Here is a 26062-nt window from a genome sequence, read left to right on the forward strand (position 1 = left end):
TTACCCATTGTCTCCACTCTGTAAACAGCGTTTTCTATTATCACGCAAAATAATCTCTTCTCTGACACCAATCTCCTGTTTGCAGATGATGGCTAGATATGGGGTCTCAGAGCTCCATTTCATTGATCTGCCAGACACATATGCATGTACTCCTGTTGCCACCTTTAGTTAGCTAAATGCCAATTTTTTTTTTTTTTTTACTTTGCACCATATTAAATTCCTTGGCACAGCATCCTTCTCAAATTTCCATTAATTAATAAAAAGGTGGGGAAAAAAGGTGATGTCAAGGTTTATTACCTTCTTTGTCAATAGCAAACCTCAAAGGATATGAATAGGTCTGTGTGTGTTCCTTCAGTTAAATAAAGAAGCACAATGGACACTTTGTTAATATTTCTTTACAACCTAAAGTACCACCTCTCTTTTTTCATTTTGGTACCAACACATGTCTTCTTTGATAAGGGAATGCTCTCATCATAGGTGACTCGATTTAGTAGAAATAACAATGTCACATAATTCTCCTTGGGTTAACCCAGACACACGCATTTACCACTAGTGGTCTTCTGGTCTTTGTGGTTTTTCTTTATCTCATTTGGCCCTTTGCTGTCCACTGACTTCTACCTGGCATTCAATGTAGAGTCTAAGCGCTGAAGGTTGCAAATACAATGCAGGTAGGGGATTCAGAGAGACAAGAGGCATATGAAAGCTGTTTCATTATTTGTCCATATGTGAGTACTGAAATGATTTTTATTAAAAAACTAGTTATACTAATTATATGGTGATTTTATTACACACGGGGCTATCCATGTGTAAGACCAATTCCCTGTAAGCTAGTGCAGAACTTTTATATGAGTACGCTTACAGAACGCTCCAGGGAAAAACTGATAATCTGGGAATGATGGGAATAGAACTTGCTAGAGTTTTGTTGTGAGAAACTTTATAATAGTCATTCTTAATAAAGATGTGTGTTCTTCCTTCCAGAATTACTTGAATGCATTTTCGACAATGTATAACAGCTTATAAAGACCGTAGGGATCTCACCCCTCTGGGTTGAGAGTCATCTTTGCAATGATTCCATTTTACCATAAAGAATGTGCTGTTCGTTAGTTGTGCTAAAGCTGAAACAAGAGTATGAATTACTAGGTTAGAGCTTTAATAACCTCACATGATAAGATTCAGGTAAAACTAGGGTTGAGGTCATACACTACAGATAGATGAACTTGAAACTGGCCTTTTTGTCAGTTACCTGTGATAATTGAGGAAAAATGCAGAGACCATAAGAAATTAACATTTTTGTCCTTATGTAGGGGTCGTAACAAAAGTTTTGGTATAAATTAGCTCTGAGGGGCCTAGGAAGATGGAACTCACTCTTCAGGGTAGGAAAGGAAGCCAGGATCTGTGAAGTTGTACCAACTTTTTTTTAAACTTGGAATATCAGAAACCTCTACCTTGAATGTGACTATCTTTATTGCTTTGTTACTGTCTAGAATTAACTTCTCTTCCTCTTTCCTTTAGTACTGAATGACCTTCTCTTGACATCATTTTCCTTTAGTATTGAATGACCTTCTCTTGACATCATTTTATGTTTAAGCAATTGGTGAACTTGAGAAAGTTGGGAATCAGACAAGAATCCTAGAGCAGTGCTGTCCAATGGAACGTTCTAGACGATAGAAATGTTCTATACTTGTGCTGTCCAATATGGTAGCCACTAACCACTGGCTAACCACTGAGTTTTTGAAATGTGACTAGGGTGACTGAGAAACGAAATTCTAAATTGTATTAAATTTAATTTAAATGACCACAGGTGTCTAGTGGCTAAACTGTGAAACAGCTAAGCTCAAGGAGGAAAATAAACTCAGGTGAGATATTCAGGACTTATTTAATTATAATTCCTTTCATTTAGAGATATTTCTAGAGCTCTTCACTTTTAAAACCTTTGAAATTTTATAATTTGTTTCATTGAAGGAAGCCATTCATTTATAAGCTGTCACTGAATTATTTTGCTCAAATGCGCAAGGCTGCTTTCCAACGTGTCCTTTCTTTCAAGGATGCTTATTCATTCCCTTCTTGACCTGACCACACAGCATCCTTCCCCATATTCATGAGACATACAAGGGCAAGCACATAGGAATTGGATAAAGAGGGTTGTATATATAGACACCGAACATCCTCAGCTTGCAAGAGGCTGGCTTACAAAGGTTCATATGTGAATTATGGTTTTGAAACTTAGGATAGATTTTCCCACTGGCTCAGGTAACGTGAGCAATATACTCAACTCATTTAACCCAAAATGTAAGTGAAGGTATATTTGCTTTACAAAATCCTCAAAAACGATAAAGTTGCAATTCTAATACAAATACAAAACCATAAATAAAATAAATGTGACAGGGACTTCCCTGGCAGTCCAGTGGTTAAAACTTCGCCTTCCAATGCAGGGGGTGCAGGTTCTATCCCTGGTCGGGGAGCTAAGATCCCACATGCCTCGGGCCAAAAAAAACCGAAAACATAACACAGAAGCAATATTGTAACAAATTCAATAAAGACTTTAAAAATGGTCCACATTAAAAAAAAAATCTTAAAAAAAATAAATAAATGTGAAAGTTTTCTATTTAGGGTGAGAGAGACAAGAAATAGAGGGACCCAAGATGTGCATAGTTTCCTTGAGAGTGGGGGGAAAAAAAGGATGTCAGTGAGGAAGACGTTAGACTAGAGAGTTCAGCAAACCACCTTTGAAGCAGTGCCCTCCCCACTGTGCAGTGAGGATGAAGTATGGGGAGAGGGCAGCTGTCCAAGGAGAGGTGCTGAACGTTTCTGAGTTGATTGCTAAAAACTGGTTGGGGAGGGAGTGGAGTAATACCTCTACTCTCGGTAGCTTTTTATTATTTTTAAACAGGGCTCTCAAAAAATACCTGAATGACATGGGACTTAATTTCTTCTCAATAAGCTCTAGGAATTAGTCTTATCAGGCAGGCTTGGCAAGCCTATTCTCCCCATGGATTTGGGAAGAAGAGAAAAATATGTGAGAAATGTCTTTGTTGTAACTGTATCTCCAGGATATAACACAGGGTCTGACAGAGCAGTTGCTGAACACATGACTGTGGTAATGACAGAGTGAATGCTATGACTCTTGTGCAGAGCTGTTTGTCCAGGAAGGAAACAAAGCAGAGTCTCTAACCTGTGGACATTTTGTTTGCATTCTTCTGAGGGTTAAGGACCCTCAGAAGGGTACTAGTATGTTGCCTCTAGAAACCAGATGTCAATAGAATTTCCTTAGGCTCTTCTGTAGAGATAGAAATAGTCTAGATTTATGTCTTAATTACAGTTAAAGTTTATAGAAGCTTTTACTTGTATGGAATTTGGTCACTTCATTTAATTTCTTTGGATTATCCGTACACTCTCCTTTTCATACTGCAGTCTACTTTACACGTTTGGTAAATGAAAGATTCTAAGAGGCTTGCCATCATACTGACACCTGCAATTCGTCTCTCTTGGGCCCTGTGTGAGAGCGACTTGGAAAAATGCAGCCTTCAGTCGACCATGGGGGCGAGCTGTTGTTTTTCATGGTCTGACGGAAGTTCTAGTTAGCCCTTGACCGCTTCCTGGGATGCTACTATCATATTCAGATAGAAAAAATGATAGCTTAAATGAAAACTTAGAAACAGATGGTTTTTATCTAAAATTTAACCTCCTTTGAGAATTTCTACAGCCACTCAGGCATCCTTTATTCCCCCCATACTTTTGAGATTTTATCTTTTCAAAACATTTTGATCAAATAGACTGGTTGACTTCTGCTTTTGGATAACATGGAGTAACACGGACAGATTTATCCTCTTGACTGAAACAACTAAAAAAAAAAAAAAAAAAGGCCGTATATAAGAAAACAATGATATTCAGAAACTGGACCTCAGGCAGCACAAGGCACTGGTCCCTAAGAGAGGGTAAACTGAGAAGCTGAGCCCTATGATTGCTCCAGCTTGCTTCCTAGAGAGAGTTTTAGGCCACTGTACAGGAAGGGGGACCCAAGTGAACTGATTATAGTCAATTCCTAGATACTGTGTAATTACGTTTGTAAATTTTCCAGCTGGACCTTTGTACTAGAGATATTTCCATGAAGGTTTATGTTCTGGCCATGTCCACAGCCTTCTTCTGGGGAAAATTGCACTCTCCCCTTCTATCTGATTGAAGTTGCCATGGCATAGCATGTGCAATGATCAATCAGTGACCATATCCCTCATCCTCTGGTTTTGACTGATGGGGCCAGGGATCAATGTTCATGCTTAGGTGGAAAATAAAGGTGTTGCTTGGCAAGAACTTTAACCCAATATCTTGCTCCGTATTGGATAGTAACTAATTGAGCCACTCAGATCTTCTCTCTTGGAGAGCATAAATGCCGCCCCCCCCCCAAAAAAAAAAAACCAACAAAAGAGGGCACCTAGAACTCAGGTTGTGTCTCAAAAGACTGAGCTATTATTTTGGTTTAACACGAAGCCTGATATATATTCCAGTCTTAAGGAAACCACAGTGCAGAGTGACTATACAGTTGCCAAGATGATTTTTCTGTTTTCTTTCACAATAAATTACTATTACCAAAGGCCATATATTTGTGTTTTTTCGTACAAACTAAAATAGCTTCTTTATTCTTATCAATAATAATAGATAGCTATGGTTGAGTCCTGACTGTGAACTAAGCCCACATATTATAGCATCTCCCCAACAGTCTTGTAGAAAAATATATTATTATTACTAATACAATTTTACAGATTATAGCCCAAGGTCAAATTATTAGTATGTATCAGAGCTGAGATTCAAGCCCCAGTTCAAGTTCATCTGACCATCAATCTATACCTCTTTTCTTCCTCTGGTTACCTGCCGTTGATCAATATTTCTTCCACCTAAGTTAATCAGGACACCTAAAAAAAGATGAATCTCAGGGTGTATGTTGAACTCAAAACCTGTTTTCAATGTTTTTTTATTTTTGGATAATTATTACTAAAATTGGATCTGTTTTTCTTGGGTGAGTTGTCAGTTAACTGCTATTAAAATTCCAGTTAGAATGCTTCTGAATAACCAATTTCCAAGTAATTAAATAAGGGACTGTCTTCTTTTTGAGAAAATGTTAGCTGACAACAAACATGTTTTTAGCTAACAGATTTCAAATTAAAGGCATTGTAAGTGGTATTTTATTGCCAGGAAGGAGAACAGAATTCTTCTCAGAAAGATTAATATTTCTAATCAAAGAACCACACATACAATTCTCACTTTCAGGTAGAGTCACTTTAGATGGAATTGTATGCTAAGGAAATAGAATTGGTTGCAAACTATGAATATAGTGTGGTTTGAAAAGGTGATTTCAAAAAGTTCAATCAGAAAAGTTCAATGCAGAAAATATAATTTGTTTTAGGAATTATTATGTATATCATTACAACTTAGATTAGCAAATTTGTGTCTTTTGAGCCTACTAAGTAGATAAAAATCTGGCGTAGTTTAGAATATAAGGAAATCTGGAATATAAACTGTTGGACTACACAACAGAAGTGGCTTGAATTCATTGATATTTTTGGCAAAGGACTAATAATTGCTGTCAGTTTTCCAAAGAACTACAGAAGGAGACTAGGAAAGGAAATATTGTAAAAATTATTAAACTCTGTCACATTATAGCATCCATAGGTTCTCAGACAGTATGTCATATTATACTTTTTCTAAGATTAAAAGAAAAAACTATATGTTAGGACTTCAGCACTTTGAGGCTGCTGAGCAGAGAATGTTTTAGAGCAATCGTTGTTTAAATTTAAAAAAAACTAAAATACATAAAACACGACCAGTTTCCTTTGAATTGGACCCTCTTTTTGAGAGCTGTGTGTGTGAATTTAGGTATCCCCCCGCCCTCTGTTTTGGTCGTTTTAAGGATACAAAAAATCTTATTAGTGAAGGTAACTTATCATTAGTGTCATTATTATTAAAATACTGCAGCACATAATGAAAAGTCAAACAATACTAAAAAGTACACAGTAATTGGGTCTCCCTTTCAACCTAGACTCAGGAAGGTGATTGTCGTCAACAGTTTCTCTGTGTCTTTAGTAAAAAATTTCAATTGTTCACGTATATACATATGTATTTACATAATGAGAGTACTTCTATTGAATACTTACTATTCCACTATATATGTTCTGTAATATACACATATGTATTACTAAATAGAATATCTTAGTGATACCTTCATAGCAACATGTAAGTATATCTACTTTATTCTTTCTAACTGCGGTATACTATTCTTTTACGTAGGCGTAATGTTATTTATTTAACCAGTCCCCTATTGACAGACAATTAGAGTTTTTTGAGATCTTTGCTATTGTTATGCTGCAGTGAATATGCCTGTATATACGTCTTTGGTAATGTTCAAATATACTTGTTAGATACATTTTTAGAAGTGGAATCGCTCAGCTAAAGGGTATCTGCATATTTAATTCTGATCATGTCAAATTACCCTCCAAAGAAATTTTTGCTAATTATACTTCTATCAAAAATGAAAAACAGTGAGTCTTCATCAACATGGTAAAACTGATCTTCATTAATCTTCTAGGTGAAAATAAAATGTTGTTTTACTTTGTATTCTATTGATTTCAAATAAAACTGAAAAACTTCAAAAAATTTTAAACTATCTTTTTTCTATAAAATGCATGTTTTGCTCCTATTTCTATTAATTTTTTGGTTTATTCCTCAATCGATTTGTAAGAATGCTTCATAAATTATGGAAATCACCGAAATACACTTTCTTATTAGATTTACTTGGTGAAAGCAATACATGTCTATGATTGTAGACATTTAAGGACATTACCAGTAATGACTAATATTCAAGTTTGATTAGCCTTTGATAAATATTGACACAATAACTTCATACTAATTTGTTAGAGGTCAAAAGAGAATGTTCCCTATGCATCATTTGTTTAGTCATGTGTACTTTCTGTATACTTTGCAGTAAAATTTACACAAAGTACAATATGTAGGTACTATGGATTATTCTGCTCCATTAGAGTGGCTCTTTCCTTGAACTTAAGTAGTTTCCTCATAGTTTGTGTTGATGAGTGTTCAGCTGAGGACTTGAGGAAAGCCCTCTGTTACTCTCCAAATCTCTGTCTCTGCAGCCCTCTGCTTTCTGGTACTTTGCCACGTGAACTCTAGATGCCTTACCCTCCTCAGACGCCCACTTCTGTCTCCTCAATGCAGGAAGACTCTTACTCAATCCAGAGTTATTCCAAACATTTCAGCAAAAGAGCCAGTGAATTCTTTTTCTTAAACCAGATTGCATAAGGACTTTTGTTATTTGCCTTGAAACAATCCCACCTGTTTATTGAACTTTATGGAGCTATTTTTTATAACATGTTTTGACAAATATGGTAAGAATTCCAGCAAAGCACAGAGTACCTCTGCAGGGGTCCATTAAAATATAGTTAAAGGGGCTTTTCATCTGTCTAATTCAAGAGTACTTATCAGACTACTAGAGGGAAGAATAGACTAAGTAACTTGATATAATTCTCCACAAATATTATTCTTTCAAACAATTAAATATTATACAAATGGTTTATTTGCTTCATCTTATTATGAATATTATACATACTCAGTATGAAACACATACATGTACATGTACATATACATATCACCATTACTACCATTAAAAATATTATAAATTAGAAAATAAAGATCATCCAAAATATTATGACCCAGTGATAATATCCATCTCTATTTCACAAGAAAATTCTTAATTCGCAGATGTCCATAAGCAGGGTATACAAGGGCTATTCTGGATCCCGTTCTCTTCTTTCTTCACTTTATCATTCTTCATAAGACTTAAATTTTAATATGGTTAATCCTCCATTTTTTTCCTTTTAATTGGTCTTTTTTGTGTGTCTTATCGGTGAAAACTTTCCCTCTCCAACATTACAACTATATTCTCATATATATTCTTCTGAAATTCTTAAAGTTTCATCTTCACATTTAAGAGTTGAATCGACTTAGAATTGATTTTTGTATATGGTGTGAGGTAGAAATCTAATATATATACATATCTATATTTTTTCCTATATGGATAATCAAATTTTCCAACCTGTTTTTTGAGCAGTCTGTTTCTCCCCCTTTGATTTGTATTGCCCACCTCTGCCTGGTGGGCAATACATGGGTCTGTTTCTGGGTTCTTTATTCTAATCCATTAGCCGGTTTGTCTATACTTGCCTCACAGTGCTAATTACTGAATATTTAAAGTGGTCCTAGCTGATAGGAAAAGTCTCCTTATCACATTCTGCCTCAAAATCAACTTGACTCTTCTTGGTTCTTTGCTCTTCCATACGAACCTTAGTAGATTTCTCTAGTTTACCACACACACAAAAATCTGTTGGAGCTTTGGTCCAAACTTAACAGAGTTTACAGATTAATTTGAAGAAGTGACATCTTTTTGACACAAAATCATCCAGTTCATGAAAGTTACATAGCTATTCATTTATTTGGATCTTCTTTTAGGAGTTTTAATATTGTGTTATTATTTTCTTCATAGACATTTTTAGACTTAGTCCTTTTTTTTTTTTTTGTTACTTTGTTGGGATATCTAGCTATTTAGTTTTATGGAAATAGAACATTATATTGTATCATGAAACAAGAGAATATTGCTTCAAAAAGAGTGTGATCAACAATTCAAACTGCTCATGAAGGATAATGATGAAGAAATAGCTGTGGATTTGACAATTAGAAAGACACTGGTATCACTTAAGAGACTATATATTGGCTCAGATACATGTACATTTGAATTCCAGCACCACCTGTCATTAAGCTATATGAGTTGAAGTACTCCACTGAGTAAAATGATAAAGTTTTCACCACAGGATTATTGTGCGGGTTACATGAGTCAAAATGTGTAAAACATGTAATATTTCCCAGCTAATAAGCTGTGAAAAGAAGAGGAAGATATGACAGCAGATTAAAAGAATATTAGAATGGAAAATAGGATTTTTATTAGACCACCGAAGAGTTAAATCTGTGGATAGGAAAAGGGGAAAATTCTAGTTAATAAATAGACCTGGAAGATATTTAAAATAAGACTGATCAAATAAGAGTGATCAAATGGAACAGGATAGAAAGCCCAGAGATAAACCCACACACATATGGTCACCTTATCTTTGATAAAGGAGGCAAGAATATACAATGGAGAAAAGACAGCCTCTTCAATAAGTGGTGCTGGGAAAACTGGACAGCTACATGGAAAAGAATGAAATTAGAACACTTCCTAACACCATACACAAAAATAAACTCAAAATGGATTAAAGACCTAAATGTAAGGCCAGACACTATAAAACTCTTAGAGGAAAACATAGGAAGAACACTCTTTGACATTAATCACAGCAAGATCCTTTTTGACCCACCTCCTAGAGAAATGGAAATAAAAACAAAAATAAACAAATGGGACCTAATGAAACTTAAAAGCTTTTGCACAGCAAAGGGAACCATAAACAAGATGAAAAGACAACCCTCAGAATGGGAGGAAATATTTGCAAATGAAGCAACTGGCAAAGGATTAATCTCCAAAATATACAAGCAGCTCACACAGCTCAATATCAAAAACCGAACAATCCAATCCAAAAATGGGCAGAAGACCTAAACAGACATTTCTCCAAAAAAGATATACAGATTGCCAACAAACACATGAAAGGATGCTCAACATCAGTAATCATTAGAGAAACACAAATCAAAACTACAATGAGGTATCACCTCACAGCGGTCAGAGTGGCCATCATCAAAAAATCTACAAACAATAAATGCTGGAGAGGTTGTGGAGAAAAGGGACCCTCTTGCACTGTTGGTGGGAATGTAAGTTGATACAGCCATTATGGAGAACAGTATGGAGGTTCCTTAAAAAACTAAAAATAGAACTACCATATGACCCAGCAATCCCACTGCTGGGCATATACCCTGAGGAAAACCATAATTCAAAGAGAGTCATGTACCACAATGTTCATTGCAGCACTATTTACAATAGCCAGGACATGGAAGCAACCTAAGTGTCCATCGACAGATGAATGGATAAAGAAGATGTGGCACATATATACAATGGAATATTACTGAGCCATAAAAAGAAATGAAATTGAGTTATTTGTAGTGAAGTGGAGGGACCTAGAGTCTGTCATACACAGTGAAGTAAGTCAGAAAGAGAAAAACAAATACCGCATGCTAACACATATATATGGAATCTAAAAAAAAAAAAAATGGTTCTGAAGAATCTAGGGGCAGGACAGGAATAAAGATGCAGATGTAGAGAATGGACTTGAGGATAAGGGGAGGGGGAAGGGTAAGCTGGGATGAAGTGAGAGAGTGGCATGGACATATATACACTACCAAACGTAAAATAGATAGCTAGTGGGAAGCAGCTGCATAGCACAGGGAGGTCAGCTTGGTGCTTTGTGCTCACCTAGAGGGGTGGGATAGGGAGGGTGGGAGGGAGACACAAGAGGGAAGGGATATGGGGATATATGTATACATACAGCTGATTCACTTTGTTATACAGCAGAAACGAACACAACATTGTAAAGCAATTATACTCCAATAAAGATGTTAAAAAAAAAAAAGAGTGATCAAAGCAGAGTGGATAGTCTCAAAAGCAGACAGTGTGACAGAGCAGAAAATGGGATGAGGAAGGAGACACTTGAACCAAATGGGAAAACAATATTTTGGAGCCATATAGCATAGTGTCAAGTAGCCTTACACTTGTCCACATCCCATAAACATATATTTGATTTTCATCATATTATGATATTTTTTTCAAAATGATATCATTAGAAATAGTTAACATATTCTTCTTAGTAATGAAGGAATTGTGTTATAAATTTTATAGTGTGCCAAAAACGATTAAACTGAAAAGCAAATGTTAGTGTTATGGTTTGGATTAAGCTATCTAGAATATTCAATAAATCAGAATCACTCCTTGCCTGGTGATAGTATATAAAGGAACTTTTATTATAGCTTAGTGGTAAATTTATTTGGATTGTTAAGGCCCCTCTGAAGAGTAACTGGGACTGAATGGATGACAAACTTGGAAAGATTATGAAGTTAAAAGGAAAAGGAGATAAAGCAAAAGAAATAAATCCTTAATCCTTTGTTCAGGAAATGTTTAGTCTTATTGTGTCCAATAAATCAGGGAAACACAATCAAAATGTCAAGATTCAATAAGCATCATCCTCTCTGTAACTTTTCCTCCCATTTTCTTTCTTAACAACAGTTCTTTGTATTTCTGATTTTAACCAGACCAAGCCTTTTTGCAACTGCATGCATTTTAAGTCTCATTTATATTAGGGGATGACTCTAGGTTAAAAAATAAGGGAAGGGGCTTCCCTGGTGGCACAGTGGTTAAGAATCCACCTGCCAATGCAGGGGACATGGGTTTAAGCCCTGGTCCAGGAAGATCCCACGTGCTGCGGAGCAACTAAGCCCGTGCGCCACAACTACTGAGCCTGTGCTCTAGAGCCTGCGAGCCACAACTACGGAGCCCATGTGCCACAAGTACTGAAGCCCGTGCACCTAGAGCCTGTGCTCCACAACAAGAGAAGCTACCGCAATGAGAAGCCCGCACACCACAACGAAGAGTAGTCTCCACTCATCGCAACTAGAGAAAGCCTGTGCGCAGCAATGAAGACCAAACGCAGCCAAAAATAAATAAATAAAATAAATACATTTTTTAAAAAAATAAGGGAATGAATGAAGGTGGGAAATAAGAAAGGAGGATAAGAAACAAATAAGGAAGGAAGGGAAGAAAAAAAAGAAGAGAAACAAGGAAGGAAGTGTCAATTGAAAACAATAACAGAAGGAAGTGCAGCAAAATAAATAGACACCTCCAGGTCCCAATCTGATCTACCCTTTAAAAGCAATTTTTTTGACCCAATAAGAGCACATGTTACTCTCTTATAGATTCACAATGCACATTAGCACATTAAGGACTTGGAGAGGAAATCAGTTTAACTTGTTTAACTCGACATTTCCCAAACATATGTTCATGGTATGCACATGGCTCCTTGTGAAACAACCATTAATGCCATAGAAATTTAATTCCCATGGAGCACACTTCAGGAAAAACTGGAGCTCACAATTTCAATTGCATGTATTATTGAATTTTATTTTCTTCCTCTTAAGCACAACTTCTCTTTTTTTTCCAGCTTCATTGAGACATAATTTACATGTAACATTGTGTAAGTTGAAGGTATACAATCAGTTAATTCGATACACTTATATATTGCAATAATGATCACCACCATAGTGTTAGCTAACATTTCCATTACATTACATAATTACTATTTCTTTTTTGCAGTAAGAACATTTGAGATATAGTCTCTCAGGAACTTTCAAGTATATAACGCAATATAATTAACTGTAATCATCATGCTGAATATTAGCTCCCCAGAACTTATTCATCTTATAATCAGAAGTTTGTATCTTTTGACAAATTTTCTTATCTTTGGCTGGATTATCGTGCTGTATCAATTGTGAAGCATGTCATTATATAATGCTCAATATCCACTATTCCAGGAAATACTGTCCATTAGATATGTGTATCACATGCTTTCTAAGCCATGGTTCTTTGGTCTTTGAAGATATGGTTTAAATAAAAGAAAAAATGAAATGGGCTGAGAGGTCCCCAGGCCTCTATTCTGAAAGATAGGTAGGTAGAATCATGGCCTCCAAAAAAGTTCATGCCCTGATCCTTGGAATCTGTGAATGTGACTTTACATGGCAAAAAGGACTTTACAGATGTGATTAGGAGAAGAATCTAGAGATGGAGAAGTTATTTTGGATTATTTAGGTGGCCTTAACCTGATCGATCACCTGAGTCCTTAAAAGTAGAGAACGTTTCCCTGGTGCAAGACAACCAGAGAGATGGTAGCATGAGAAGGACCATTGTTAACTTAGAAGGTGGGGGAAGGAAACCATGAGCTATAGAATGTGGCAGCCTCTAGAAGCTGGAAAATGCCTCTGGAAAGGAAGACAGCCCTGTTGATATCTCAATTTTATCCCAGTAAGAAAGACCTGTGTCAGACTTCTGACCTATAGCACTGTAAGATAATATATTTGTAAAGTTTGAGTTATCAGTTGGGGGGAATTTATAATGGCAGCAATAAAAATCTAATCCCATAAATAAGTATGCAAGAAGGTAGGATAGAAAATATTTGGATTAAACAACCTCCTCTTATAAAAAATGATTTAACACACTTGTATTCTGGCACTGTCATAGGCAGAATTCTAAGATAGCCTCCAAGATTCCTGGTATATACACGATTTTCCCAGTTACTCAATCAAACACAACTCTGAGTGTTGCTGCAAAAGTGCAGATTAATTGAGGTCCCATAATTGTTGACCTGAAAATAGGAGATTATCCTTTATGGGCCTGACAGGTTATTACCTGACAGGTAACTAGGTGAGCCCTTAAAAAGGATGGGGTTCTTGCTAGCAGAAGAGATACAAAGAATGAGAGAAATTTGACACCAGGGGGATTCTCCATTGCTAGCTCTGAAGATCTGATTGTTTGTTGTAAAATTGTGGGCAGTCTCCAAGAGCTAAGAGTGGGCCCCAGCTGATAGCCAGCAAAGAAATAAGGACTTCAGTCCTACAACCACAAAGAACTGTACTCTGCCAACAATGTGAATGAGCTTGAAGAGCACCCATAGTTCCAGATGAGAGCATAGTCAATGTCTTGATTTCAACTTCATAAAATCCTAGGCAGAAAGCCCCGTCTTACTGTGCCTTGACTTTTGACCTTCAGAACTATGACTTAATAAATGGTCTTGTTTTAAGCTGCTAACTGTGTGATAATCTGTTACACATCAATAGAAAACTAATTCAGGCTCATAATGACATAATTTTTAAAAGTTATCCAAAACTCCATTTCAGTCAACGATAGCATTTTCATGGGGCCTGAGGGAAGCACTTTCTGTCAGATCATATACCTTTGAGGATAATTATTTATCCACGTATGTGTCACAGAGCCCATCCTCATGCACTGTAGACTCGAACGAATAGATTTTGATTTGAATTAAAAAGATTCCACACCCCCTATCATATTGGGGATCATTTTAAGGGATGTTCAACTTTAAACACCTCTACTCTCATGATGTCCATTTCCTATTTTCATTTGGCAAAACAAGGCTACTCTGTTTATTGAAAAGATGAAATATGCTTCTATCAAAAGACTAATAATGATCATGTCCCTCGAGTATGAGAATAGACTTCAAGGCATGCATCAGGAGGAATTGAATGGAGAACACCAGGTCTGCTTCAGTGCACGGTGACTGGTAATGCTCCAGGGTGCTTGCTGATGTTACTAATAGAAGTGACCAGGATTTGGTGAGGAAATGCCCAGAGGGCACTGCATCTGAGTCAGGGGTCCGCAGGTCTTAAAAGCACAAATACTTACTGACTTTTGTCTTGATTGATTCTCTTGGCCTCCGTGCTAGAAGTTGAACGAACCATACCAAGACAAGGGACTCAAAAGGAGAGGGAGTAGGCAGACAATACTCAGGAATAAAAGAACAATGCCAATACTGAAGTCAGGATCCAGGTCTAAGAATAATAGACCATGCCATAGTGGAAAGAACCTGCTTCTCATTTTGCTCATTTGTGAAATCAGATTTGGCAAGAGAACGCGTTGCAATCCCATTTAATACAGAGCAGCAAAATTTCTTTTTGGTGGACCTCAACCTGAATTCCAGATTGTAGATAAACAGGGACCTGCAAAGGGAAGTATGTGGTGGAAGCAATTGGTGAAAGTCTTTCATAACTTTCTCTATCCCAATCAGAAGCAGAACACATGTAGAAAAATATATGCTGTGTTAACATTAAACCATAGTAATAAAATACTTGGGTGGATGATAAAACTCAAAACACAGTTGTCTTTTATCATACATGAATTTAAAACAATTTGTATCTAACAAAATGAAGAACTCTTACATCTAAGAGTTTTAAAGGAAAGCAATTCCTTGCTCATATAAATATGTCTGCTATGGCAACAGGAATTTTAAATCTGTGAGGAACTAATATTAAGTGACAGGTTCTCTAGGTCAGCTCTGTAAATGCAAGGCATTATTTGATTTAGATATAAGATTTTCATCACTTAATCATATAATTCAGTGAGATATCTTTATTCTAACCTGAACTTCTTTTCAGAAGACTTGAATCACAAAGAGAGATATTGGCAAGAGAGAATGATTTGTTAAATGTATGAGACAATCATTTTAGGGATTAACATTGTGTATATAAAATCTACTGATTGGAGACCCGATTTTATAGCAAGTATATTTTGAGTTAAAAAAGTGAGACGAAATATTTTTGTATGCTTATGACACACACTGTCTAAAATTTTTTCTTTTAAGGGTGCTATGTAAAAAGCATTATCACTATCAAAAAGTAAAAGTTATTAGTTATCCAGAATTTGTTCAGTGTAAAGGTTGGACCTATTGTAATCTTTTGAGTCAAAAGTGAGTTGCCTCTGTACCTTGATGGAGAAAAATCATTTTGCAGTTTGGGACAATATTACTAAAGTGATTCTTAGAGACTGAAATGGAATAATTCTTTGGTATAGATGCATAGTAATCTATTTAGAAAACATAAAAGCACTAAAGAATATATGCCCCACGTTTAACCTTAGGGAAGTCCAATGACCTCTAAAAGATGCATGGGCTGTGTGTGTACTGAGGGGGATGGAGGGATGCCCAACGTCAGGACAGGTGTCATTGTCCAGGCCCTCACTGGAGTTGTGGGCAGAACATGTATGGCAGTAATAATACTAAGCAGTACTCAGAATAATCTGGAATCTTCCACTTGGACAGATTTTTGATCAAATAAATCAGATTTGGATGTTATTAGTTATAATACCAATTGAATCTTTGATATGCCTCAGTCTTCCTGGATGTTATTAATTGCATTTCAGTGCTGTTATTTTGCACCTCTGTGATAGTGTGATGTTTGAGCAACGTCAGAGAGCAGGGTCTGTGGGGTAACCAGACAGCCACACTGGAAGCACCAGCTGTGTTCCTAGTCTTTCCCCTGGGTTTAGCTTTAATTTTTAATGAGTTTGCCCCTGCTGAAGAGCTGAATCTCTAATAACCGGTATGGGGAACGATGCGTGAGTTATTAAAACATATAAGAGCTCAGACAATGAGAAGGGAAAGGGCTACACCCTCAGTTGTTGAATTCGTTGTAAAACAAATTCCTGGGAATTTAATGAATAAAATTTCTGTGGGCCTCACATTTGGAATTAATGAGGTGGAAAATATGAAATAACATGTAACAGCCTTGCAACACAGAGAACCAGACCTAGAAGAGTTTATTTTGGAGAAGGAATGTTTTCTAATCTTAGGTTCCTGTTTAGACTTATGACCACTAGCTGGCATGTGAATTCTAGTTAAACTCAGAATCTGTTTATTTTTGTAATTTTTGTCTGGGATTTTTCTCAATTTTTTGACTGTCAATAAGAAGGCTGACTGGCTGAGAGCTTAAACCAGGCCCCGCTGGAGTTCACTGAAGAACTTCAGTCAACAACTATTTGTCTGCCACTGGTCTCAGGCTGGGGAGAAGGTTGGGAAAAAAACCCATTCTGGGAAACTGGAGGCCTGGGTTTAGTTCTAGCTCCACCACTAGTTAGCTGCAGGTCTCAGAACAGTTATCTAACCTTCCTGGGCCTTGTCACCCGGTAAGTTCCCCAAAGTTTAATTTGAGAAACAGTAAGCTCCAGGTTGACAGATCTGGTTTTCCTAATGGTGCCTCCTTCAGACTGCTGCCAAAGTTTAGGAAACAAAGAATGTTTGGTCATCTGGGACTTGGGGCAATTTCCTAACACCTGCAGGACTTGGTGCTTTGGAACATCCTTGATGGTACGTAGCAAAACATATGACGTATATAGATAATTCCAATCCAATCCAAAGCGGTGCCTGGCAAAATGTTCCAGAGCGTTCATGTGTCTTTCTGCAATGTGACAGACATTCTCATGAAATTCCTGCGGCATATTTCTTGGACAGTTATTGATGTATGACGTACATAGAGAAAAGTGCTCCAATCTGAAGGGTCCTGCTCTCCTAGTCTTCACAAACTGAACACATCTGACTAATCGGTTTCCAAATCAAGAAATAGAACATAAGCAGGGCCACAGAACCTTGCTTGCTTCCTCTTCCAGTCATTTCCTTGCCCAAGGATAGCCACTGTTTCTAATGGCATAGCGTGGTTTTAAAATGTCAAAAAAAAACCCTGATGAAAAATAGAGATTGCCAGGTCCTAATTTAGAGATCTTGACGTGTCATTCAGAAATCTAATCCTTTGCCTGTGCCTGGATGAATAGGTACTACCCTTTTGGAAAACAGTTTGGTACTGTGTCTCAAGATCTCTTAACACATTTATTCTATTCCATTCTTGGATTATCCAAGGAAATCCAAGATTTCCAGATTATCCAAGGAAAATCTGCTTAAAAAAGGGTGACTTCATATTTATGAATATTTTCACTTCACAGTTATCTGTAATTATTAAACCAGAAAAGTAGCTCAGACATTCAACAATGGGTGAATCATTAATGAGTTCACAGATACAAACCATGAAACATTAAGCAGCTGTTAAAAGGGAAGACAGGGAAAGTACTTATCTTGTAATGTGTAGTAAAAACTTGTAAGTGCAAAATTACACTATGCTAGAACCATATCTTTGTAAAACTGAAAGGCATATAGACGAGAACTGGAAAATATTTACGGAGAGATGTTGGTTGCTTTCTATATCTGTTATGTTGTAAAATTGTTATTGTAATAAAAGTCTGATGGGGTAAAAAAAAAAAAAAAGCTGACCGGTAGCTGTGCACGATTTTAGTTCCATGGTCAATTAAGCCTTCACAGAAATATAAAAATTTGAGTCTAAATTAAAGGAGACAGTCTGAGACCTGCCATTCTTGATATTTCCAGGTATTCAAATTCTAATGTAGAATTCACAGGAATATTTTCCACGGTGGACATACCCAGAAGCAAACATTTTCTTTTAAAGGGATCATCACAACCCTCTGAACTGTTTGTTTATGGTTCAGGAATCTTTACTGGCCTGTTGGATTGGCAGAAGTCTCCTCTAAGGACCTCAAAATTTATCCCTGCTGGCACTGCTGATTTGACCAGATTATGTTTCAACCAGTCATTGGCTGAGCCTCATATAGACCTGTTTTCACAGTTAACTGTCAGCTCTGGGCTCTTCCCAATTAATATCAGACTAATGCCACTTCCAGCAGCTTGGCAACCTGCCCCTTGAGTTTACCATCTGTCACTGCCGCTGTTTTTAACTGATAAACCCCCTATCTCAGGCTTAACCCAGTAAGAAGTGTATTTCTTGCCCATATCATTCTAAACAGGTGTTCTAATTGGCAGGCAGTCTCTCCTGGGCAGTGATGCTTCATAGATCGGCAACATGTGGTTTCCAAGTTGGCTGTCCTTGCTGGAAGAGGTAAGAGAATGAAGGATTCATGGCGGAGGTTTTCATGGGTCAAGCCTAGAAGTGGTGCGCCTCCCCTCCACTCATATACCATTGACCCCAACTTAATCACATGGCCAGATCTAACTGCAAGAGATACTGGGAAGTACAGTCTGTCTTTGAGCCCAAGAAAAGGAGAAATTGGGTTTGATGAATAACTAGTTTCTGACACACATACAACTGTACAACTATTCCCAGAGTATTTAAATTTTTAAAATTACTTTTTCCTTTGTTGCATTATTCGTGATTTCTCACATGTGAGTTTTAAAAATTATTCCAATTTGTCTCTGAAACATCTATTATAATTATAATTTTGCTGTACATTTTTTCAAGCTATATATATACATATATATATAGTACACATATATACATATAAAATATGTGTGTGTGTATGCATAATTCAAGGTTACATATTTACATAGGCCAGATCCAGAACTTGAGACCAGGATTTATAACTTTGAGTCCACTGAGTGGTTTCATTTTATTATACTTCAATATCAAATATATAGAGAAGATGACAAAAAGGTCCATGAGTCAATACTTTTGATTAATATCATCTCTACTTTAAATTCCAGTACTGAGTAGTAAATATCTAGATAACTATCTTACATTTTAGAGCCACTAGGGCATCAAATATTGGGATCTTTTTGTAATTACCTTTGCTACTTCTTCCATTCTTTTTCTTTTAGTATTAAATATTTCTTTATCATATTGATTCAGAGATTTATCATAATCACTCTGGCAATTGAGGAGTTAGAACGAGGCATAGATAGGTAAATAGATACGGTGGAAGGCTGAGTTTTCTAAAAATTACAAAGGTACAGAGACCAAACTCACATCATTTGCCTCCCCCCTTTCCCCATATCCAATAAAGGGTATCCAATGGGAGAACAGTAGAAAAAAACAATGGTTCCTTTAAAAGTACAAAAACTGATATGGTGCTTGAATCAGAAATCTGACTACAAAAGCAACAAGAGGAGTGGGCTGATCTAGGTGGGTATGACAAGCTTCGAACCATGACGATGACACCAGTGTCTCTGTGTCACTTCCCAGGCCAGACAGCTGCTTCTCATTATCACTGCCAAGTAGGATTCCAGGAGAGAGTAGAAAATTGTGCATAAAGAAACAAACTGAAATTCAAATAAACTCAGAGAGGAATTAGCTAGTTAGTGAAAAACGCTAAAAAGCCAGAACCATCTGGTGTAGGAAAAACTACCCTAAAAGGGACTGTCAACATTACAAATAGCAAAAGAACAGATAGTCTTCCCAGGGTAGAATGAGGGGAGGTGTTTTATTGTGGTCTGATAAGGTGAGTAATATGGAAGGATTGTTTCCAGGCAGCTGCTGCCCATTAGATGAAGGTGGTGAGAGACTCCACTGAGAGCCTTTCAGACAAAGTTATGTGAAAGTATGCACACACCAGAAACTATTGAAGATATTAGATTGATCATGCTCCAAGTTCTATTGTGGCTAGAATGTTTTCTGGGCAAAGGGAAAAAGGCCAGGTTTGGATTGTCCATACATCTTAAACACTTAATAAAAAATTATATTATATTAATTCCTTTATATCCTCTGTTATTTGTCCAAGAGACGAAATATGATGCAGATTGTCTTCACAGGACTCTACTGATTGAAAAAGACATTTCTTGGCTTTCTTTTTCTCTTTCAATTCCTTAATTTTGTTTTTTTGAATTTCAACTTTAAACTCATCGAAGGTAGAACCAACATTTATTGATGGTTTACTGCTTCCCAGACCTTGTCTCAATACTTTATCTCTTGTAATCCTCCATACAACCCTGTAAAGGAAATAACTGTAAAAATCACATTTCACAAATGAGGAAACTGCTTTGCTTAAGGATACAGTAAATGGCAGAACCAGAAAATTTATTGTATTTCTTAGTGCAAAGGTCATGCTCTTTTCCTAGAAGAGATGTAAGGATCCCTGACACTGTGTTTGAGCTTGACTGATTTTTCAGCTTCTTCTCTTACAGTTAACATAGCAGCTTCTTCAACTTTCCTCTACTTTCTGCTCTCGGAGGCAACACTGAAGCCTCGGTCACTGTGTTTCTTGTAATCTCGGGCAAGTTGCTTCACTTTGTCCAATAGTAAAATGATGAGATTGGACTAGAGGAAATCACAGATCTCAACCAGCTTTGACGAATCTCCAGTCCAAGGACCAGGACATGCCAGCCTTTCAGCCACACTCCTTAATATGATACCTATGAAGAATCTAGGAGCATTTCCCATTGCCAGGTAATGGCTCCCCTCACTTCTCCCCTCTTTGTAGGTAACTCTTTTTTAAAAGGTAAAAGTGGGGAAGCTTCTCTGTTTGGCATCCACACTCAGAAAGCCTGGTGTGATGGTGAACATCAATTTCCCATTCATCAAGATGAATTCAAGCCATCAGTCATTTCACCCATCTGCAATCATCAGGAAAATACCTAAGTCACAGTTGGAAGACTCATCCATTTTTCCAGAAAGTAGAAAGTGTTTGCCTCTTTTCTAGACTGGCAGCTGGCTAAAAGTGCTTTTACTCAAAAGACTGTTGCTGAGAGGGATGATGTCTAACCATTACGGGAAATTGGCTGCATATGTAAATTTACACCTCTCTTTATCCTTACTGACTTAGTGTTTTTGTGATACTTGTATCGTCACAGGAGCAAATGATAGGAAAGCATGGCAATTTCACTTACCCATGGAAGCAATTCACAAAAACACAATAAAACAAGAACAGATCTCTTTCTCCGCTGTGCTTGTGAACTTTTTTGGGCAGATGAAGCATATCTTTCCTTTAGTATAAAATCACTTTAAACCTCACACGAAGTGATCTATTTGCTCAGTTATTTACTCAATATCATTAAATATCTGTTTAACCCATCTAAGGGGCAAGTTACTTCTCCCATGAAACATTTTCTTACCTATAAAATGGCCAAAAATAATATGAGCTTATAGAGTTATTACCTGAAGTAATTAAGAAAATGCATGACAGTGCCTCCTTTCTCTGTGAAAAGTACTTGTCAGTCATTGTATAGAGTAAGAAAAGATGATTTTGTAAGGAAATGGATCAAGTCTTCAAGAAGTTGCAGTCTGCTAAGAAAAATAAGGTATGTTCATAAATCCCCCAGAGTTACAGAAGAAAGTGGCATGTATGAAAGAAAAATATAGAAAAAATGCCATAGGAGTTTGGAGAAGAGAGGATACTTCTAGGATTATAAGACACAATATTTTGCACAAGGCATTTGAACTCTGCTTTTAAAGATGGATAGGATTTGGACATGTACAAATGGAGGAGAGAGAATAGAGTTACTTCCTGAAGGTGCAGCGTGAGAATAGAACTAAGAAATAGATGTCATAAGAGAATAACCAATGGTCCGGTTTCGTTGGAGTATGTGGTTTATGGAGGGGGCAATGGTAAATAAGGTTGGAAATGTAAGTATGACTAGATTGAAGATGGGTTTCAGTGCTTTTATTCTGGAGGCCAAGATTGGGGGTGATAGTGAGAATAGAGAGGTTATGAGGTGGAGTGGATGTGTAATGAAAGAGGACAGAAAGTTCAGTGAGGGACATATTGGATTTGAGATGTACCAAGAGCCTTCTTGTTGGATTGCTAGGGAGAACTGAGAACTGGGACACTGGAGGAGAGGTACATGGTGTGGTACCTTGGCTGTACCTTTACAGCAAGCAACTTCCAATATAATTCAGTAGACTAGAACTGCCTCGTAAGACTTTTGTAAACACAGAGCCTCAGCAGTTCCATCACTTATCTCAATCCCTAGCCACTGAAGGGAGTAGAGGTGACATAAGAAGTGAGAGTGAGTTTATTCAAATTTTAAAATAAAATTTGAAAAAGATCTACTGAAGGTGTTGAGGACCAAGAAGTGCCATACTGCATACATTTTGGATTCAATTTATAGTGTGTTCATGATGGTCTGGGGTGAAGGAACCTTAGTAAGCCCTCAAAACAATTAACTGAAATAAGTTATTGATAAGGACACAAAAAATAGAGCAAAGAATGCACCTTAACTACACAAGTGCCAAGAGTAATCGCAAGATAAAAAATGACTGATAGGTGAAAGGCAATAAAATCCAAAGGAAAAATGAATTGCTAACAAGTTGCTTTTTAAAATATTTTAATGTGGTAAGTTGCCATTCACATGAAAGGACTTTCTGATTTGAGGATCAAAAGGAAATTTCTGGCAGCAAAAATTATTGACATAGAAAATTCAAGGGAAGCAGTGAAAATCCCACTACCATGTCAGGGAGCCTTATCTGTAGTTTATTTTCTGCAGCTTGATTTTGTTGATGGAGACTGGTTACAAAGATTAGGAGCCATAAAGATAAGAAAAGTTGATAGACAGAAAAGGTAACTTGAAAACAGCATAGGATACAGCCAACATGGCAGAATAATATCTTAACACCCTATAACTCTGAAAATATCAAATAAAAGACTCCCTGCCATAAAACCTCAGGAAAATAACTCTGTGCAGTAATATAGGGAGAATATTTATTGGAAGGACCAATTTTCTTCATGGGCTTTGGGCCCATTTAGTAATATAATACGTATCAGAAATCTCTGCCGTGATTTCTCATAATTTTGTGTCTAACAGGAGGACTTCCTGTAAAATATAAGGGCTTAGGCAATACACTTAGAGTGAATTCTCCAGAAAGTCAGAAAATAAAGTCAACATGACTTGTTTTCTCACTATTTAGGGTCTGAAATCAGAAGACCTGGCTGACACCGACCTTTGAGTTGATCCTGTGAGTAAATAAATAGTGGGAACCGAGGCTAGAAAGATCTGCAGAGACTTTGAAATTCAGGTTTAAAACTTTTGACTTATTTTAAAAAAGAAACAACAGGCCCCGAATAGAGTCACTTGTGCTCAGCCCCACATCAGCAAACCAAGACTTAATACCTAACCTAATTACAGTTTCTGTATCTTCCAGGCTTGACATTTTAAACCGATTGGCCTGGAATTTCCTGATCAACACTAATGAGGTAATCTTCAGGTGACAGGCCTCCACCCTTCCCTTAGAAGAAGGTGACCTTGCCTGAAATAATCCTTCCTTTTGTTTTTGACTTCCTTGTCTCGAAGCCCTTTTGCCTTTAAAAACCTTCCATTTTGTAACTCCTCAGAGTGCCTTTCTACTTGCTAGCTGGGATGCTGACCAATTCATGAATTATTGTATAAAGTTGATTAGATCTTCAAAATTTACTCAGCTGAAATTTGTTTTTTCACAGATTATATCCTTTTGGGAAAAAAAAAAGGGTAGTTATGTGAGGTCTGGGGGGGAGGGTGGTAGGCAGTAATATGACCAAATCTGTATTTTATAGAGTTGTCTGACAGGTGTAGAATAAGCTGAAATAAGAAGAGATTTGAACTAGGAAGAAAGGTTAAGAAGCTTTTTGTTTGTTTGTTTTGTTTTGTTTTTTTGGCTGTACTGTGAGGCTTGTGGGATCTTAGTTCCCCAACCAGGGATTGAACCCACGCCCTCGTCAGTGAAAGTGCTGAGTCCTAACCACTGGACTGCCAGGGAATTCCCAGGGTCAGAAGTTCTTATAAAGCCTGATCTAGATAGTGGCAGAGAGCATGATCCAAGAAGTGTTTCTCAAGTAGAATAATAGGGTTAGAGGAAAAAAGATCACTGTTATATCTTTAAAACACATTCTTTTAGTGAATGTCAAAATAAAGTTTTTTAGTCTTCACCTAAGATTTTGCTCTAAATATTAAAGAATAATGTGATTGAATGTAATATTCTAGATTGACAGTTATTTTCATGCACACTTGGAACATCCTACTTTACTGCCTTCTGGACTTCATTGTTGATGAGATGTTTGCTATCAGTCTATCAATAACTTTCCTTTGCTAATTTTTATGATTTTCTCTTTATTCTTTATTTTCATTACGTGACCACGGTGTGGATTTATTTTTATTGTATTTTGATTTCTTGCTTGATTCTTTTTTTTTTTTTTTTAATTTATTTATTTATGGCTGTGTTGGGTCTTCATTTCTGTGCGAGTGCTTTCTCTAGTTGTGGCAAGTGGGGGCCACTCTTCATCGCGGTGCGCTGGCCTCTCATTATCGCGGCCTTTCTTGTTGCAGAGCACAGGCTCCAGACGCACAGGCTCAGTAGTTGTGGCTCACGGGCCTAGTTGCTCCGCGGCATGTGGGATCTTCCCAGACCAGGGCTCGAACCCGTGTCTCCTGCATTAGCAGGCAGATTCTAAACCACTGCGCCACCAGGGAAGCCCTGTTGCTTGATTCTTGAAGTAAATTTTTGATCTAAAAATTCAGTTTTTAATCAATATTCTGGAATATTCCTAGCAATTAATTCTCAAAGGTAGCCTACCACCATTCCTTCCTTTCTCTGCTTCTGCAGTTTTTATTAAACATTAGATATTAGGCTTTTCTCAATCTATCTTTCATGTCTCTTAACTTCTCAATATTTTTTTCTCTTTTACTTTCTAGACTGCATTCTGGGTAAGCATCTCAGTACCATTTCCAAATTCACTAATTAGCTCTTTTACAGATTTCAAGTTAGAATGTATCCCACCTACTGCAGTTTTAAAATTTTGAGGATTAATGTAAGTTTGATGTTCAAATTGTCTAATTGATCCTTGAAATCAATTGATCCACATGATTCTGTTTCGTTTCTGTTTACGTTGTTTCAAAACTTTGTTCTTTTCAAGATGGCAGTTATGCCTTGGTTTACTTCCTTAAACACAATGTACTTATTTTAAAGTTTTCATCAAACTGTTCAATGAAGAGAATTTCATATTGAGTATTTTGATTTTTGATTGCAATGGCTTTCTTAGCATTAGAATTCTTCAAGTGTTTGTAATACTGCCCTGCAGGTCTCTCTCTCTCTCTCTCTCTTCTCTCTCAGATACACACACACACACACACACACACACACACACACACACACACACACAAACACAATCTATTTAGAGTCTGGAGTCTCCAAAATGAATAAAAGAAAGAAGATGCATGGGAGTTACCAATTCAGGAGGACAAGTTTCTCTTACAAGGACTGACAGTTTGGTAGCAACCTTAGAAGTCTCTCACTACTGATAGTTCTGGGAAGTATGTAAAACTAATCTTTTATCAGCATCTTGTATAGCACTTATCTTGTATATTATATTTATCAAATATGTATTAAATACTTATTTTTTGAACTCATTTCTTAGTAACCATGCTAAAGAAAATTGCAAAACCACTCAAAATCATACCTACAAAGGGAAACTAAAGCCCTATAATTATATAGAGGTCTTCTAGAAACACTGAAAAGTTATACCATTTCCAGAAGGAAAAATAATAATAAAACGTTACTGCAACTATTAATCCAGGTCTGAAACTCCCATGTACTATCTTAGGAAAGTAAGGGACCAGAGCAGATGTAGTCAGGATGTGCTCATTATTATGAAGTCTGGGAATGTGAGCCCCACAGAGAAAAGGTTGACAGCAAGAGAAGAAATGAGCAGAAAGGAAGAATTAAGGAGATGCTAAAGGGTTTAACATGAGGAAGGGTTTACAAAAGACAAGCTATG

The 26062-nt window shown here is 36.9% G+C and overlaps 1 protein-coding gene across 1 annotated transcript in view; it reads left to right on the forward strand.

The window, feature by feature from the left end:
- Nucleotides 1-21176, forward strand: part of FUT10 (fucosyltransferase 10) — a 262433-nt gene extending 241257 nt beyond the window's left edge. The window contains exons 10-11 of the transcript XR_449982.2: nt 18411-18486; nt 20505-21176. The gene's annotated coding sequence lies outside the window, so the exon portion shown is untranslated. The remainder of the gene's footprint in view (nt 1-18410; nt 18487-20504) is intronic.
- The last annotated feature ends 4886 nt before the right edge of the window (nt 21177-26062 follow it).

Source organism: Balaenoptera acutorostrata, chromosome 21 (genome assembly GCF_949987535.1).
Source record: "Balaenoptera acutorostrata chromosome 21, mBalAcu1.1, whole genome shotgun sequence".
NCBI lineage: Eukaryota > Metazoa > Chordata > Mammalia > Artiodactyla > Balaenopteridae > Balaenoptera > Balaenoptera acutorostrata.